This window comes from Lissotriton vulgaris, chromosome 2_1, assembly GCF_964263255.1.
Source record: "Lissotriton vulgaris chromosome 2_1, aLisVul1.2, whole genome shotgun sequence".
Taxonomy (NCBI): Eukaryota; Metazoa; Chordata; class Amphibia; order Caudata; family Salamandridae; genus Lissotriton; species Lissotriton vulgaris.
The window spans coordinates 1,536,911,844-1,536,926,716 of record NC_141687.1 but is presented as its reverse complement, the minus strand read 5'-3'; positions in this window follow the sequence as shown (position 1 = coordinate 1,536,926,716).

Sequence of the window (14,873 nt, the reverse complement as noted above, 5' to 3'; positions counted from 1 at the left end):
AATTTGGGGTCCCTGACTGGGGTGCTGTAGGACATTTTCATACATATGTGCAGAGCTTTCCAAGCAATATCACCCCTTTCTGCAAACCTACAACATCTGGCGAAGCACATCTTTGGCAGCCTTAGAAAGGGAAGCCTTGCCATTAGACAAATTACCGGAACCCATCCCAGTCCCTGAAACTCTGGATCCCCCCAACAGGAGGGGATGTCTATCCAGACTACCAGCAGGAGAGGATGGCAGTACCTCTACCACAACAAGCAAGAGACACCAAAAGTAATTTCCCAGTGCGTGGTACTACCATTCACTCTATTTTCTGAAAACATATACATTTCAAATGCCACTTGTATTTTGGAAATTGGGCTTGAAACAATTTTGTCTCTTCATTAATATTTTCATTCACCATGTCTGGCATATCCTATTTTTAGTTTGCTTGTTTCATTTACATCCTGTTTTAGTTTTTTAGATTTTGTTGATAAAATCACAACTCACAAAGTAAAAAACTGGTGCCATATTCCTCAAGTCAATTATTTCATTTGGTTCCTTCCACTATAAATGACATTTAAAAAAAACAAATGAGTGTGTAATAATAAATGAATTGCTAGTAGGAAATGTTTCTTTCACGTTCACAGCCATGTCAACAAAATACAAATACCTATAACTCATCAACTAGTAGTTTTTTTGTATTTGTCAAAGTTTTGTCGGTCAACATTTTCACAAACATGACAATCCATACATGACACAAATACGCAGTGCGAGGTTACACATTGCCAATTCCAGGCCTTGCCAACATGAAAGAAGGGGCTAGAACAAAAACAAGACGTAATAGGCAAATTAACATACATTTATGTCATCAGCTGGAGCTAGAGCATCTGGCTCACACAAGGAATCCCATATCAATAGCACTAGTATTCAAAATCATGGCAGTACTAAATTTGGTAGACACAGTATCATTCCAATATACTGTACCAGTATCTGGGAGAATGGCTCAACCAATGTGTAAGTGGTGTGCTACAAGAAGTTTATCCTACAATGATGAGACAATTTCAGAGCTTCCTATACATTACATGAAATGAGGACTTAGGCAATGTGAAGGCATTTTAGTATGCTTTTGCTCTACTACCGCATGTGGTTTGAGCAATTGATGGCACACAACAGAGACAAGAAGAGCCCTGAAATATATGTCATTACCACGGGACAGGGGAGGATGGGCATTACCAGATCTTAAAATGTATTATTGGGCGGCAGCATTGCAGCAAATGACTGGTTTGTTGGGAGGAGCTGAGAGGGAAACTGAAAATCCTACAGGGTCAACAGAGGTGTACGGTATAATTCTCGGCGATGAGACAAACAACGCCCCCCATAGATACTCGGAGCCAAGCTATTTTAAGCGAACCAGGTTTAAGACATTAGAAGCGGCAGACAAAATATGGAAATCGTTTAAGAAAAGTTTTGGCTTAGGGAGGTTTCATGCATATACTAGAATAATAGAGGATCCTATGCTGCCACCAGAAATATTTGCCGACACTATATTTAGGGAATGGGCTCGTTCAGGAATTAAAAATATGGGGGACCTAATAGGGGAATCAGGGGTACGGCAATTCACAGAAATCCAGCAGGAATTTGGTGTCAGCAGTAGGACTTTTTTTAAATATTTGCAAATGTCTGCTCGATTTAATCTTCTCCTCCCCCCAGCTAGCACTTCTGAGCGACATTTTGCCAATGTGCTGGACCGACCATGCACTCATCAAATTTTATATAGCAGGCAGCAGGTCTTGCAGACCGGCACCCCGCCACGGCCTTGAACCCCCGTACAGAGACTGGAAGGCTCTGGACAAATTCAGACTGAATGGCCCAGTATTTGAAGTGGAAGACAGTTTTTCCATTTCTCAACCAGTAGAGGCCAACTATCAATCCCTCTGCACAAGGATTTCCGATACCTCGGAACGCCTCGTCCCTCACAAAAAGGGTAAACCACAGAGACGAGTACCGGCTCCATGGTTCGACGACTCTTTAAGAGCTCTCAAACTAGCATGCAGACAAGCAGAGAGAAAATGGAGGCAGGGTTATTCTGACACCCACAAAACTCTTAGGAAAGAAAATCTCCGGAAGTACAAAACTGCCATCGCCCAAAATAAGGCTAAACATTACTGCTCCATCATTACCAACGCCACCAACAGCTCTAAAAGTATTTTTCAGATACTCAAAAACTTAACCAATCCAGACTGTGTCATCTCTACACAACCTCCCACTCAAGCCCTCTGCGACAATCTTGCAGTGTTTTTCATCAATAAAATAAACACCATTATTCAAAACCTGAAAACACCTCCCTCTTCGGGAATTTCCAACACGCAGGGACCGGTCACCAGCTCTCAAAACTTGTCGTCTCCAGGCTCGGTCCTTTTGGCTAGACTACGGGATTTTCCCCCAATCCCGGCCTCCGAGTTTGAAAGACTGGCGCTTGGTATCACCTCGGGTTCTCCACTCGACCCCCTGCCTCCAAAAATTTGGAAAAATTTTGGAAATGAACTTTTTGGCACCATGCGCCTAACATGTAACCAGTCTTTGCACAGTGGCTTTGTTCCAACCCCGTGGAAACAGGCGTTAATCACTCCTCTCTTGAAGAAACCCTCCCTGAGCCCAGATTGTCTTTCAAACTACCGACCCATCTCCCTGCTGCCTTTCCCAGCGAAGGTCGCCGAACGATGGGTCAGTTCGTGCCTGTCCGTCCACCTAGAACAGAACAAACTTCTTGACGATCACCAGTTCGGGTTCCGTCCTGCCCACGGCACCGAAACAGCAGTCTTAACAGCCATGGAGGATCTTCGGATGCGTGCAGACAGGGGCCAGCCAGTGGCGCTGATACTGCTGGACCTGTCTGCCGCATTCGATACGGTCAACCATGGCACGCTGCTGCAGAGACTTGGTGAAGTGGGAGTGGAGGGCACTGCATTGCTCTGGTTTCACTCCTACCTTCGGGACAGAAGACAGGCTGTCTCCCTTCCCCCATTCCAATCTACCTTTGCACCAGTACCCCAGGGAGTCCCTCAGGGCTCCTCCATCAGCCCCATCCTTTTTAACGTGTACCTCATCCCGCTAGTCAAACTAATCCAATCCTTTGGGATCAAAACAATAAATTACGCTGATGACACGCAGCTCATCCTCTCTTGGGAAGGTGAAGATGCCATTCCTTTTTCCACCTTCCACGACTGCCTAAGAGAGACGGCTGGATGGCTACACAGAAACTCCCTCCAGTTTAATTCCTCTAAAACGGAGGTCCTGTTCTGTTCAGGCACCAAGATACCCCGCCAGTTCCCAAATGATTTCTGGCCCCCAGAGATTAGAGACAAACCCCTGCCGGTTGCCTCGGTTCGCAACCTGGGAGCCATGCTTGACAACAAATTAAGTATGGAAACCCAGGTGACGAAAACCGTGGGGACCTGCACAGCCCTGCTTCGTTCACTGCGGAAAATCATGCCACTTCTCCCGGCACTAGCCCGGGCGTCGATAGTCAGGTGTACGATACTTAGTCGCCTCGACTATTGTAACGCCCTGCTCCTGGAGTCTCCAGTCACATTGATGGATCGACTGCAGCGAATTCAATCTGCCGCCGCCAAGCTGGCTCTTGGCTGGACGAGGAGGGCTTCGGCCACAGCAGCTCTGGCCGAGCTACATTGGCTACCCTTAAAACAGCGTGTGGCTTTCAAGTCCCTCTGCATTGTCTTTAAAGCTCTGCACGGACTTGGACCCAAACCTCTGCAAGCCCTGTTTCAGTGGTACACTCCTGCCAGAGACCTACGCTCATCCTCGGCCTGTCTGGTAAAGGTACCCAGATTCAATAAAACCAGAACAGGGGGCAGATCCTTCAGGGTTGCAGCGGCCAAGTTGTGGAACAGCCTGCCCACTGACATACGTCAGATTTCACAGCTTCTTCCTTTCAGGAGACGTATCAAGACCTGGCTCTTCCCCTAATAAATGCCCGTCTGACTGTTTTCCCGGTTATCCGTCAGCAGAGTATTCTCCAGCGCCAGGAAGCCTGCAAGGTATCAGTCGCGCTTTATAAATACTCAAAATAATAAAAATAATAAATAATAATGTTATGTTATGTTATTTAAAATTTATAAAGCGAGCATACGCCCAGGGGCTTCTTGGCGCTGGAAAGAGATAAAAAAAAAAAACAACATAGCAAGGGTGGATCAACAGAAGTCTCTATTTCAAATATGCCTGTGTGAATAGGTAAGTCTTAAGTGCCTTTCTAAAGGCAAGGAGGTCTTTGCTCTGTCTAAGAGCTAGCGGCAGAGAGTTCCACAGGGTGGCTGCTAAAAAATGAAAACTGCTACCTCCCTGTCGTTTCTTCTTAAAGCGTGGTACCTCAAGTAGATCTTTGTGGGCTGATCTCAAGCTGCGTGAGGGGACGTATCTGCCAATCAGCTGCCTGATGAATAAAGGGCCCTTACCTTGCAGTGCCTTAAAAATGATGCACCCGGCTTTGAATTCGGCTCTTTGGGCCACAGGTAGCCAGTGCAAGGTCTCTAAGCCAGGTTTGATCGATACCCATTTGGGAACATTGCAGATCAGTCTGGCAGCTTGGTTCTGCAGGTACTGCAATCTTCTAAGTTGGCCTAGGGGTAGGCCAAGATAGAGACTGTTTGAAAAATCAATGTGGGAAAGGACTAAGGCCATGACCACCTGGATTAGGGCAGTGTGGGTGAGGAGGTGTGCAATTTTCCTGATTTTCCTCAGTTGAAAAAAACCAGAAGAGACCACGGTGCCGATCTGGGATTTTAAAGTGAGGTCCTCATTGATGGTTACCCCCAAACTTTTTACTGTTTGTGATTTCTTTGGGGGGAGGCCCATGTCAGCAGGCCAGAAGTTAGGGCTCCAACTGATTTCGCTCTTGCCGGGCAGAATCAGCTCAGTTTTCCCCGGGTTTAATTTGAGGTGATTTAAAGACATCCAACTCTGGATTAGGGTCATGGTTGCCTGAAAATCCTCCACAGCATTTGGGGAATTGAGTGCAAAGATTAGCTGCAAGTCATCTGCATAATTATATACAGTGACTTTGTGTTTGCTTAAAGCAAAAAGAAGGGGCCGCATATACAAATTAAATAGTAAGGGAGACAAAGAAGAGCCTTGGGGGACCCCACAGAAGGAATTGATTTTAGGAGCTGAAAAAGATCCTAGGCAGACAGACTGGGTGCGTTCAGATATGAAGGATTTTATCCAAGCCAAGGCAGAGTCTCTGAGGCCTGCCTGTTCGACACGGTTGACCAGAATGGAATAGTCAACCGTGTCGAATGCCACGGACAAGTCAAGGAGCACCAGGGCCTGGTGAAGATTTTTGTCAGCGTTGGACCTCAAGGTGTTCTGGACGTCCAGTATTACTGCCTCAGTAGAATGACCAGGCCGAAATCCTGCTTGATTAGGTTGAAGATAGCCCGATTCCTCCACAAAGTTTGAGAGGCAGTTGGTAACGTGAGCCTCCAGCATTTTGGATAAAAAGGGCAGCAGGGATATGGGCCGATAATTCGTGAGGTCCGATGGATCAATACCAGGTTTCTTAGTAAGGGGTATCAATAAAGCCTGCTTGAATCTGCTGGGGACTGTCCCTGAAGTGAGAGAGTTGTTAAGCAGGGGTATCATGCTGTTGGGAATGGCTCGACCAATTTCCTTCATAATTTGAAGCTTCCTAGGTAATAAACGGGGTGGACCGATGGGCTTTAAATGAAATTCGATTCTGCAGATAGTTGAGGGGGCAGAACCCTGTACAATTAAAGGTTTATATGCAGAACTTATAGAGCATCAAGGGGATTATCTGGAGAAATACGAGACTAAATGGAGGGAAGCCCTAGGAGTATCAGAGGGAGTATTCTTAAAGTCACTAAGGTTAGGAAGAGAAACCCTTTGCTCGGTGGCGTTGCAGGCACAACACTATAAGACTCTATACAAACTGTATTATACCCCAGCCAGAATCGCCCAGTGGGGAGGTACACAGGGGATTAGATGCCCAAGGTGCGACAGCATGGAGGCAGATATACTGCATATGTTTGCGGGGTGTCCAAACCTCTCTCCATTGATAGAAAGTATTGAATCATTCTTTGATAAATCGTTGGCATATAAATTGAAGCTGATCCCAGAAGTAATACTATTAGGAGTAGAAGGGAGCAATTCGCAATATCAAGATGAGGGCTTCATATTTGTGGCTATGGCTGTTCTACGCCTATGTATAGCAACTGCATGGAAAGATAAGACACCACCCCCATTCCGGCACTGGCTGGCTAGGTTATTGTGCATCCACAACTTAGAGAAAACTATTTATGCCAGAAGGGGGAAAACGGGCAGAGCACTTGGTTTACAGTTGTGGAAGCCTATTGCAGATTGGAAAAGAAGGATGGCAAATTTTTAGGGGGTGAATAGCTAGAGTTGTCCATTTGTACTCATGTCTGTACTCATGTTTCTTGTTTTTGCCTCTTCGGTGGTTTAATCTGTCCTCTTTCTTTTGACAATTTCTGTTCTTGATTCTTGTTCCCCTTTTTGTATCTTGATTATCGTGCTTTTGAGCTCCTTTCTTTATTAATTTGTGTCTGACTGGCTTTATTATATTGATTCCTTCTCATGTATTTTCTTCTAAATCTGTTTTGCTATAAGACGTATAAATTGTGGAAGTATGTAATGGAATACCTTTTTTTTAAAAACTTTTTTATTATGTGATTATTTAGAAGTATACCTGCTGTTAAAGGATATTGTCTGGTGCGGGGGCGGGGGGGTAAAATGTGCTGTAAAAATTGTCAATAAAAACATTTTTAAAAAAAATGCTGGCACACAACAGAGATTGAGTTCAATGCAATCTTCTAAAATTCCATACAATCACTATGAAAGTTGTCATGGTACAAGATATGAACACCCAAAAGTCGTTTCTGTCCTTCACATGGTCAACCCATGGTCCCTTTATACTTCTAAACAGCACCATATTGCAAATATCACAGCTTTGAAATGTCCAAATAAAGATGACATGCTGAAGATGAATGTCTGACAAAATGTTGAAAGACAAAATATCTACATGCAAAAATATCGGAACAAAAATATCGATGTCAACAATATCGACATCATATCTCCGAAAAGGTAAGTACAAACATATTGAGAAACAAAATATTGACTGTCAAAAACATTGTAATTTAAAAATATAGTTTTTTTAAAATAAAAAAATAGGTGAAAAAATTAAATAATACTTATAAATGTAATAAACATAGTTAAAATATGTTATAATATTTAAAATTAATAATTAATATACATAATTTAATAAAAAATACATTAAACATATACATATAAAACATAATATATACTTACTTAATGATAACTTTTTATAATTTTTTACTAACTTATAAAAAATTACAAATATTAAAAATTACAAATACATCTAAAAACATAAAATAATAATATAAATTGAAATTAAATAAAAATGTAATGTAAGGAGAATGTTTGATAACATAAGGATAAAAATTACTATTCCCACTCCAGAGAGTGCAAAAGTAGGAAAAGCGTTGGATAGCGTAGGGGTAAAAAATTACTATTCCCACTCCCAGAGAGTGCAACAGTAGGGAAAGCTTTGGATAGCGTAGGGGTGAAAATTACTATTCCAACTCCAGAGAGTGCAACAGTAGGGAAAGCATTGGATAGCGTAGGGGTAAAAATTACTATTCCCACTCCAGAGAGTGCAACAGTAGGGAAAGTGTTGGATAGCATAGTGATAAAAATTACTATTCAAACTCCACAGAGTGTAAAAGTAGGGAAAGCGTTGGATAGCATAGGGGTAAAAATTACTATTACCACTCCAGAGAGTGCAACAGTAGGGAAAGCGTTGGATAGCGTAGGGGTAAAAATTACCATTCCCACTCCAGAGAGTGCAACAGCAGGGAAAGCGTTAGATAGCGTAGGGGTAAAAATTACTCTTCCAACTCAAGAGAGTGCAACAGTAGGGAAAGCGTTGGATTGCGTAGGGGTAAAAATTACTATTCCCACTCCAGAGAGTTCAACAGTAGGAAAAGTGTTGGACAGCGTAGGGGTAAAAATTACTATTCCCACTCCAGAGAGTACAACAGTAGGGAAAGTGTAGAGATTAAAATATAACAAACTTATTAATAAATAAATATTCAAAAATATATTAAAAATAATTATTACATAAATGTAAACTATTTACAAATACCAATACATAATTATTAAAAACATAATTACCAAATAATAATCAAGTAACAATAAATTCATATTAAATAACAATTAATAAAAATTAATTACCAATTATTAATTAATTAACAATAATATAATTAACAAAACAATTAATGAAAATAAATTATTACTTAATTACATTTAAATTACTTCCCACCCTATTCCCCTATAGAACAATAACCCGGTACAGAACATAATTATCAATTAACCAATTATTAAAATTAATTACCAATTAATACAATTTAATTACCAATTAATAATTAATTAACAATAATATAATTAGTAAAAACAATTAATTAAAATAAATTATTACTTAATTACATTTAAATTACTTCCCACCCTATTCTCCTATAAACCCATAACCCGCTACAGAACATAATTATCAATTAATCAATTAATTAAAATTAATTACCAATTATTAAAATGTAATTACCAATTAATAAAATTAATTTATAATTCCTAAAAATTTAAAATAAATGTAATATAATTAAATTACTTCCCACCCTATTCCCCTATAAAACCATAACCTGCTATGGTTCTAAATTACAACATTTACTAAAATTACTTTAAAAAAAACAAAAAACATATTAAGTACCTAATAATATAAATAAAAATCATATAAAAATCGATATTAATAACATCGATATTACTAAAATTGATATTTGTAACATCGATATTACTAAAATCGATATTTACAATAATCAATATTACTCACCTTCGAAATTCTTTACCTTCTATATTTAAACATCAATATTATTGAATATCGATATTTAAAAATCGATATTTTGTCAGCCTACCACTGAAGATACCTAAAATGGATCAAAACAAAAAGATGTGGAAAATAACAAAATTGACACCTTACACCTTACAAAGTCATCTTTTTGAGGACACATTTAAATAAACTCAATCAGAGATAAACAATCATGATGAACACAAAAGTCAATGTGTCAAAACTTTGATCGGCAGACCTGTTACCTGTGGCCTGGATTTCCCTGAACTTGTTCTTCCTAAAAAAATGTCCAACAAATATGATTTTCTTCATCACATCAATACTTGGTTTAACAGTGAATGAGATAATGTGTAAAGAGATACTTACACTCATGTAAAGAAATTGTCAATGACATTCTGACTTAAGTCATCTCTTTTCTCTGCACTATTATGATCTTCATTGGACATTTCCGGAGCCTCACCTACTGGATCTTCATGGTCTCCATCCTCTGCGATGTAAAGCATGTTCCATTGCAGGACTATGCTGTGCAGCATGCAGCAGGCCATTGTGACTTGGCACACCTTCTCGGATGAGTAGAGGAGGACTCCACCATTCTTGTCCAGACAGCGATATCTGGCCTTAAGTAGCTTAAAAGCCCAGTTTACTGGCCTCCGTGTTTTTCCATGGGCCTAAAGGATGTGGACTTCCCCTCACATTTTTGGAGCCAGGATATGTAATACAATTTCAGATGGTTCACCTTGAAATTACCCAGGCAATTTTATGTCAGATTGTGCTTGCCAACAAGCCAGGCACTCTCAGGTCAGAGTTATGACATTTGCAGGCGTATGCTGCTGTTCTGTAGCACCAATGAAGCATGGGCTGATTTATGTAAATGCACACAGACACTTGTGATGTACAAATCAGCTAAGCAGACACCTTGCAAATTGATTGAATGGAAGTGCTTCCGATTCCTGTAGACTTGCTCCATAGTGTGTGGTGACATTAAGGCATTCTGATTGACATCAATTGCTACAACCACATGTGGTAGGTGGCCAAAAGCAGGGAAATCACCCTTCGCATTCTCAAAATACTCAAGTAGAAACTGGATGAAGCTGTTGTTTTATCTCATCATTGAGGAAAGAACTTCTTGTAGAATTCTACAGTTGGTTGTGACATTCCACTATATACTGCCACAGTGTGCTGGAATTATCCTGTGGCCACAAAATGAAGTGCTGCAATGAGTTTGACAATCGGTGTAACAGATGTAGAATTTCTGTTGTGAGGCAAAAGATTAAGCTCCAGCTAGTGACATAAATCCAGTATCGTATTCAATCTGAAACCTCTGAAAATATCCTGTTTTTCCGTGGTGCCAGGTTCTGGAAATGGGTGGTACACTTGAGGCTGTAGTCCTCTCACTGTTGTTTTTGTCATTTTCACTTCACAAATGAAATTTTTTAGGTGCGAGTAGTTTCATTTTGAAAGATTATGTATATAAAACATTTCTACACATAAAAAAAAAGTTAATCCAAAATACCATCAACGGAAGTGTGAACACCACCGCGCAACTAATGCACTACATATAAACGATAACTACATGAGTGTCCTATGAAGTTTGAATTTGTTAACACATTAGCCACCATTTTGAGTGGTGGTGACATTCTTTACAGTCACAAACACACTATTTGGCCTTCTAAAATGGCAGTCGACGACCTTCCCATCAGGACATTTGTAATCAGACCCGACAAAAGTTTATCGCGTAGTGGGGTTTTAACTCGTCGACGGACACAGCCAAAAGCTAACATGTGAAAGGAATGTACGAATGCCAATGGCTGTGTCTGTCACTGCTGATGTTCGCCTGCATCTCGTAAATGTACACAGCATTTTGAAGAAGCTTACTTGCCTCCTAAAACTGCAGAAATCTCCTCAAACTTTGCTGCTGTTTGTGACCTTTTGGAGCAACAATGCCAAGTTGAGCAAGTAAGAGTGTCCCTGCCTTCTCATCAGAAGGGCTGGAGTTGCTGGAACAGGAGGTCCAGAATAGCCCGCTCTATGAGAATAGATCCAACTGAGCACCAAGTCCAAATGGTATCCCAAATGCAATATAAAGGGCTCGATTCCGATCCGGTAAAAAAATCCACCGTACGATTCGTATTCGTAGCCTTTTCCGTACGAATCGTACCCGTCCGTCCGAGTCGCGTAGTACGATCCGCATTCCGTGAATCCGCCCGAATCGTCGCGATCCGTACGTATTGCAAGGCTGAGACTGTGAACCGTACGACTCGTACACACGCCGTACGACCCGACGATTACGATCCGGACCTGGGAATCAGAACGCAATTCGTACGGTCCACGTCAGGTAAGGGTGATTCGTACGGAAAATCGCACGATTACATACACCCCATACAGCGCGTACCCCCCCATGATTGCAGGGGTACGGCACGTACCCCTGCGATCATGGGGTGTACGAGCCATACCCCCATTGTACGATCGGTGTACGATCAGTGTACGAGCCGTACCCCATGTACGATCGGTGTACGTACATGGGGTACGCTCGTACACTGATCGTACATGGGGTACGGCTCGTACACTGATCGTACAATGGGGGTACGGCTCGTACACCGATCGTACACCGATCGTACAATGGGGGTACGGCTCGTACACCCCATGATCGCAGGGGTACGGTGCGTACCCCTGCGAACATGAGGGGTACGCACCGTACCCGGGGGGGCCATTCCGTACCTGTTTCGGCACGAACTCTGCTTTTACGGCTGTTTTCAGCTCCCGTAGAAAAAGGGTCATACAGTGCGTACCCGACACGTATCGTACTTGCTGGGTCGTAAAAACCAGCCGGGAACCGTACAGATATCGCGTACAGCAGGTTCCGAGGGAGAATCGTACGGAGATTAGAGTCGTACGGTGTCTTGTACGACTCGTACGGAGTACGGCTCCTGGTACGAATCGTACTTCGTCGTACGTACGGGACGCTTACGGGTACGATTCGTACGGGGAGAAAACGCTCCGTACGACGATTCGGAGCACTTTTTACCGGATCGGAATCGACCCCTTAAAGTTGATATAAGTAACTGGCCAGAGTTGCTAATGCTTCTGTTTAATGAAGTTCATAAAACAGGTCTTATTCCGCTATCTTGGCATGGGAGTGTTATTCAACCAATATATAAGAGTGGCCCACAGGATAATCTGGCTAATTATCGTTTACTTACGCTCACTGATGTAGAGGCAAAAATGTTTGCTAGTTGCCTGTTGGAAGAGCTAGAGGCTTGGGCCACAAAGGAAGATCTTATCCCTAATTTTCAAACTGGGTTTAGAAAGGGAGAATCTACCCATACCATGAGTCCCTTGCTCACTGCACCATCAGGATTCATGCAAGCCGGGCCGACGACGGCTGAAATGCCAGAAACCGGTCCCTGGAAGCTTGTCTCCTTTCCAGTGAAGAATTGGCTTGGTAGTCTGGTCTGCCCTGTTCCCATGATGCACTGGGCCAGGGACAGACTAATTTGCATGTAGCCAGGTTCTGAGCTGGGATGGTGCAGTGAGCTAAAAAATGGTGATGGATCAAGCCCTGATCTTTGGACTGGGTAAGAGTGGTCTGCTTAATTCAGACACTCTGTTCATCACCACCCCCTTTTCTGAACGTTTTTGGCCACTATAGGTGTGGCAGGGTATACTCAGACATGAGTCCCTTGCTCACTGCACCATCAGGATTCAAGCAAGCCGGGCCGACGACGGCTGAAATGCCAGAAACCGGTCCCCGGGAGCTTGTCTCCTTTCCAGTGAAGAAATGGCTTGGTAGTCTGGTCTGCCCTGTTCCCATGATGCACTGGGCCAGGGACAGACTAATTTGCATGTAGCCAGGTTCTGAGCTGGGATGGTGCAGTGAGTTAAAAAATGGTGTTGGATCGAGCCCTGATCTTTGGACTAGGTAAGAGTGGTCTGCTTAATTCAGACACTCTGTTCATCACCACCCCCTTTTCTGAATCGTTTTTGGCCACTATAGGTGTGGCAGGGTATACTCAGACATGAGTCCCTTGCTCACTGCACCATCAGGATTCAAGCAAGCCGGGCCGACGACGGCTGAAATGCCAGAAACCAGTCCCCGGAAGCTTGTCTCCTTTCCAGTGAAGAATTGGCTTGGTAGTCTGGTCTGCCCTGTTCCCATGATGCACTGGGCCAGGGTCAGACTAATTTGCATGTAGCCAGGTTCTGAGCTGGGATGATGCAGTGAGCTAAAAATTGGTGATGGATCAAGCCCTGATCTTTGGACTGGGTAAGAGTGGTCTGCTTAATTCAGACACTCTGTTCATCATCACCCCCTTTTCTGACTCACTGACACACATGGCAGCCCTTTCACGGTGTCCTCATGTCACAGTATGTAATTCAAACCACAGTATCTGGCTTTATTGACTTTAAGCATCAAGTCAATGAAGATGGTCTTGAGGGTGTCCAGTAACAATGAACAAGTTGTTTAGCCTTCAGTAGCTTACAATGTTTTGCACTGATCAGAAGTAGCTGACATCACAGAAAATGTGGTGTCCTCCAGGCCTAGATTATGTTCCTGGCCCAGATTAATGATTTAAGTTAAGGACATGCCAAGGGATGAGGGTAGGCAACAGGTCACTACAAAAGTGTGCATTATTATATTTGTTTTGGTCAGCATGTTGTATGGTAAGCTATGAGTCAATACATGTGACATAGCATATATGTAGCAACATTGAGTTACATCAATACAGACAAACAAAAAGTCACAAACCAATCTTTTTTTCTTTCATTTCTTGTATTCATACAAGGTCAACACCCATCAGAAGTGGGATATCTGAAATGCCATCACCAGAAAGGTGGAACCCTGGGAATCTACAAGTGGCGCAGCCTCCATTGCAGGAAGAGATGGGATAACCTCTGATGCCAGACTGGAAAGTCAGCTGAAGTCCTGCTCAGGTAGTCCTCCCAAAGTGGGAAGCATGTGTGCAATTCCCTGACCCCACTAAAAGCCTTCATTCTTGTGGCGGCCTATCCCCAGCTTGATGGGATGTTGAGAGCCCAACAGCCGCAACAAGGGTGTAAGTTTTTATTCGAGTTTCAAATATTACATGACTTATTTTTTTATATAGCCACGATTATTCCCATCAACATTAAGGGTGACCCATGTCCAATGCACAAGAAGTGTTCTTGAAGGTGTAAGTTTGGTGCAATGTGTATAATGAAGTGCTTTGTCTATTAAGTTTTTGGGAAATAATTCCACTTGATTCCTGTTCTCTACCAAATAACTGATCTGACTAGATACATGGCTGCCTAAACTACACATATACGTTAGGTTGTTTGATGTCGTGAGGGACAGTTGTGCCAAACAGGCCACTAGTCTTTGTTGTGTTAGGTTTGATGCTCTTTGAGTATTGTGGATGATTTAATGTTAGACCGATTACATGTGACATAGCATACTATGCACTTGTGATACAGTGGAGTTTCCAAGCATTACATTGGTAAGTTGGGATTTCCCACAAACAAGAATGAGCATTTGAGCTAAAAATGCTACTCATTTCAGAAATAATGCGTACATTTTGGATTCTACACATATTCCAATTGTGTTTTGCATCAGATATACTTTTTAAAATGTGTTAACAGCCACAGATTTGCATGAGTCCTTACTCTTTCACAGATGTGTATGTAAGCAGTGTGTGTTTTATACACGGACTTGGGATGGGCATAAAAAAATGTGTACATAATGGTGAAAGAGTGACACATAGTCCAAACCATTTTTCAATGTCCTTTGTTATATCCAGATAAGAACTTGATGATGAAGAAAAATCGGCTACTTGAACAGATTTTGGCAGATTGCATATATGTTGGATTATCCCATCGTGAAAACTCAAAATCAGGTCCAACTCGTTATTCATTTAGAAAATAGTGAAACGCAGCAAGGAGTGATCTG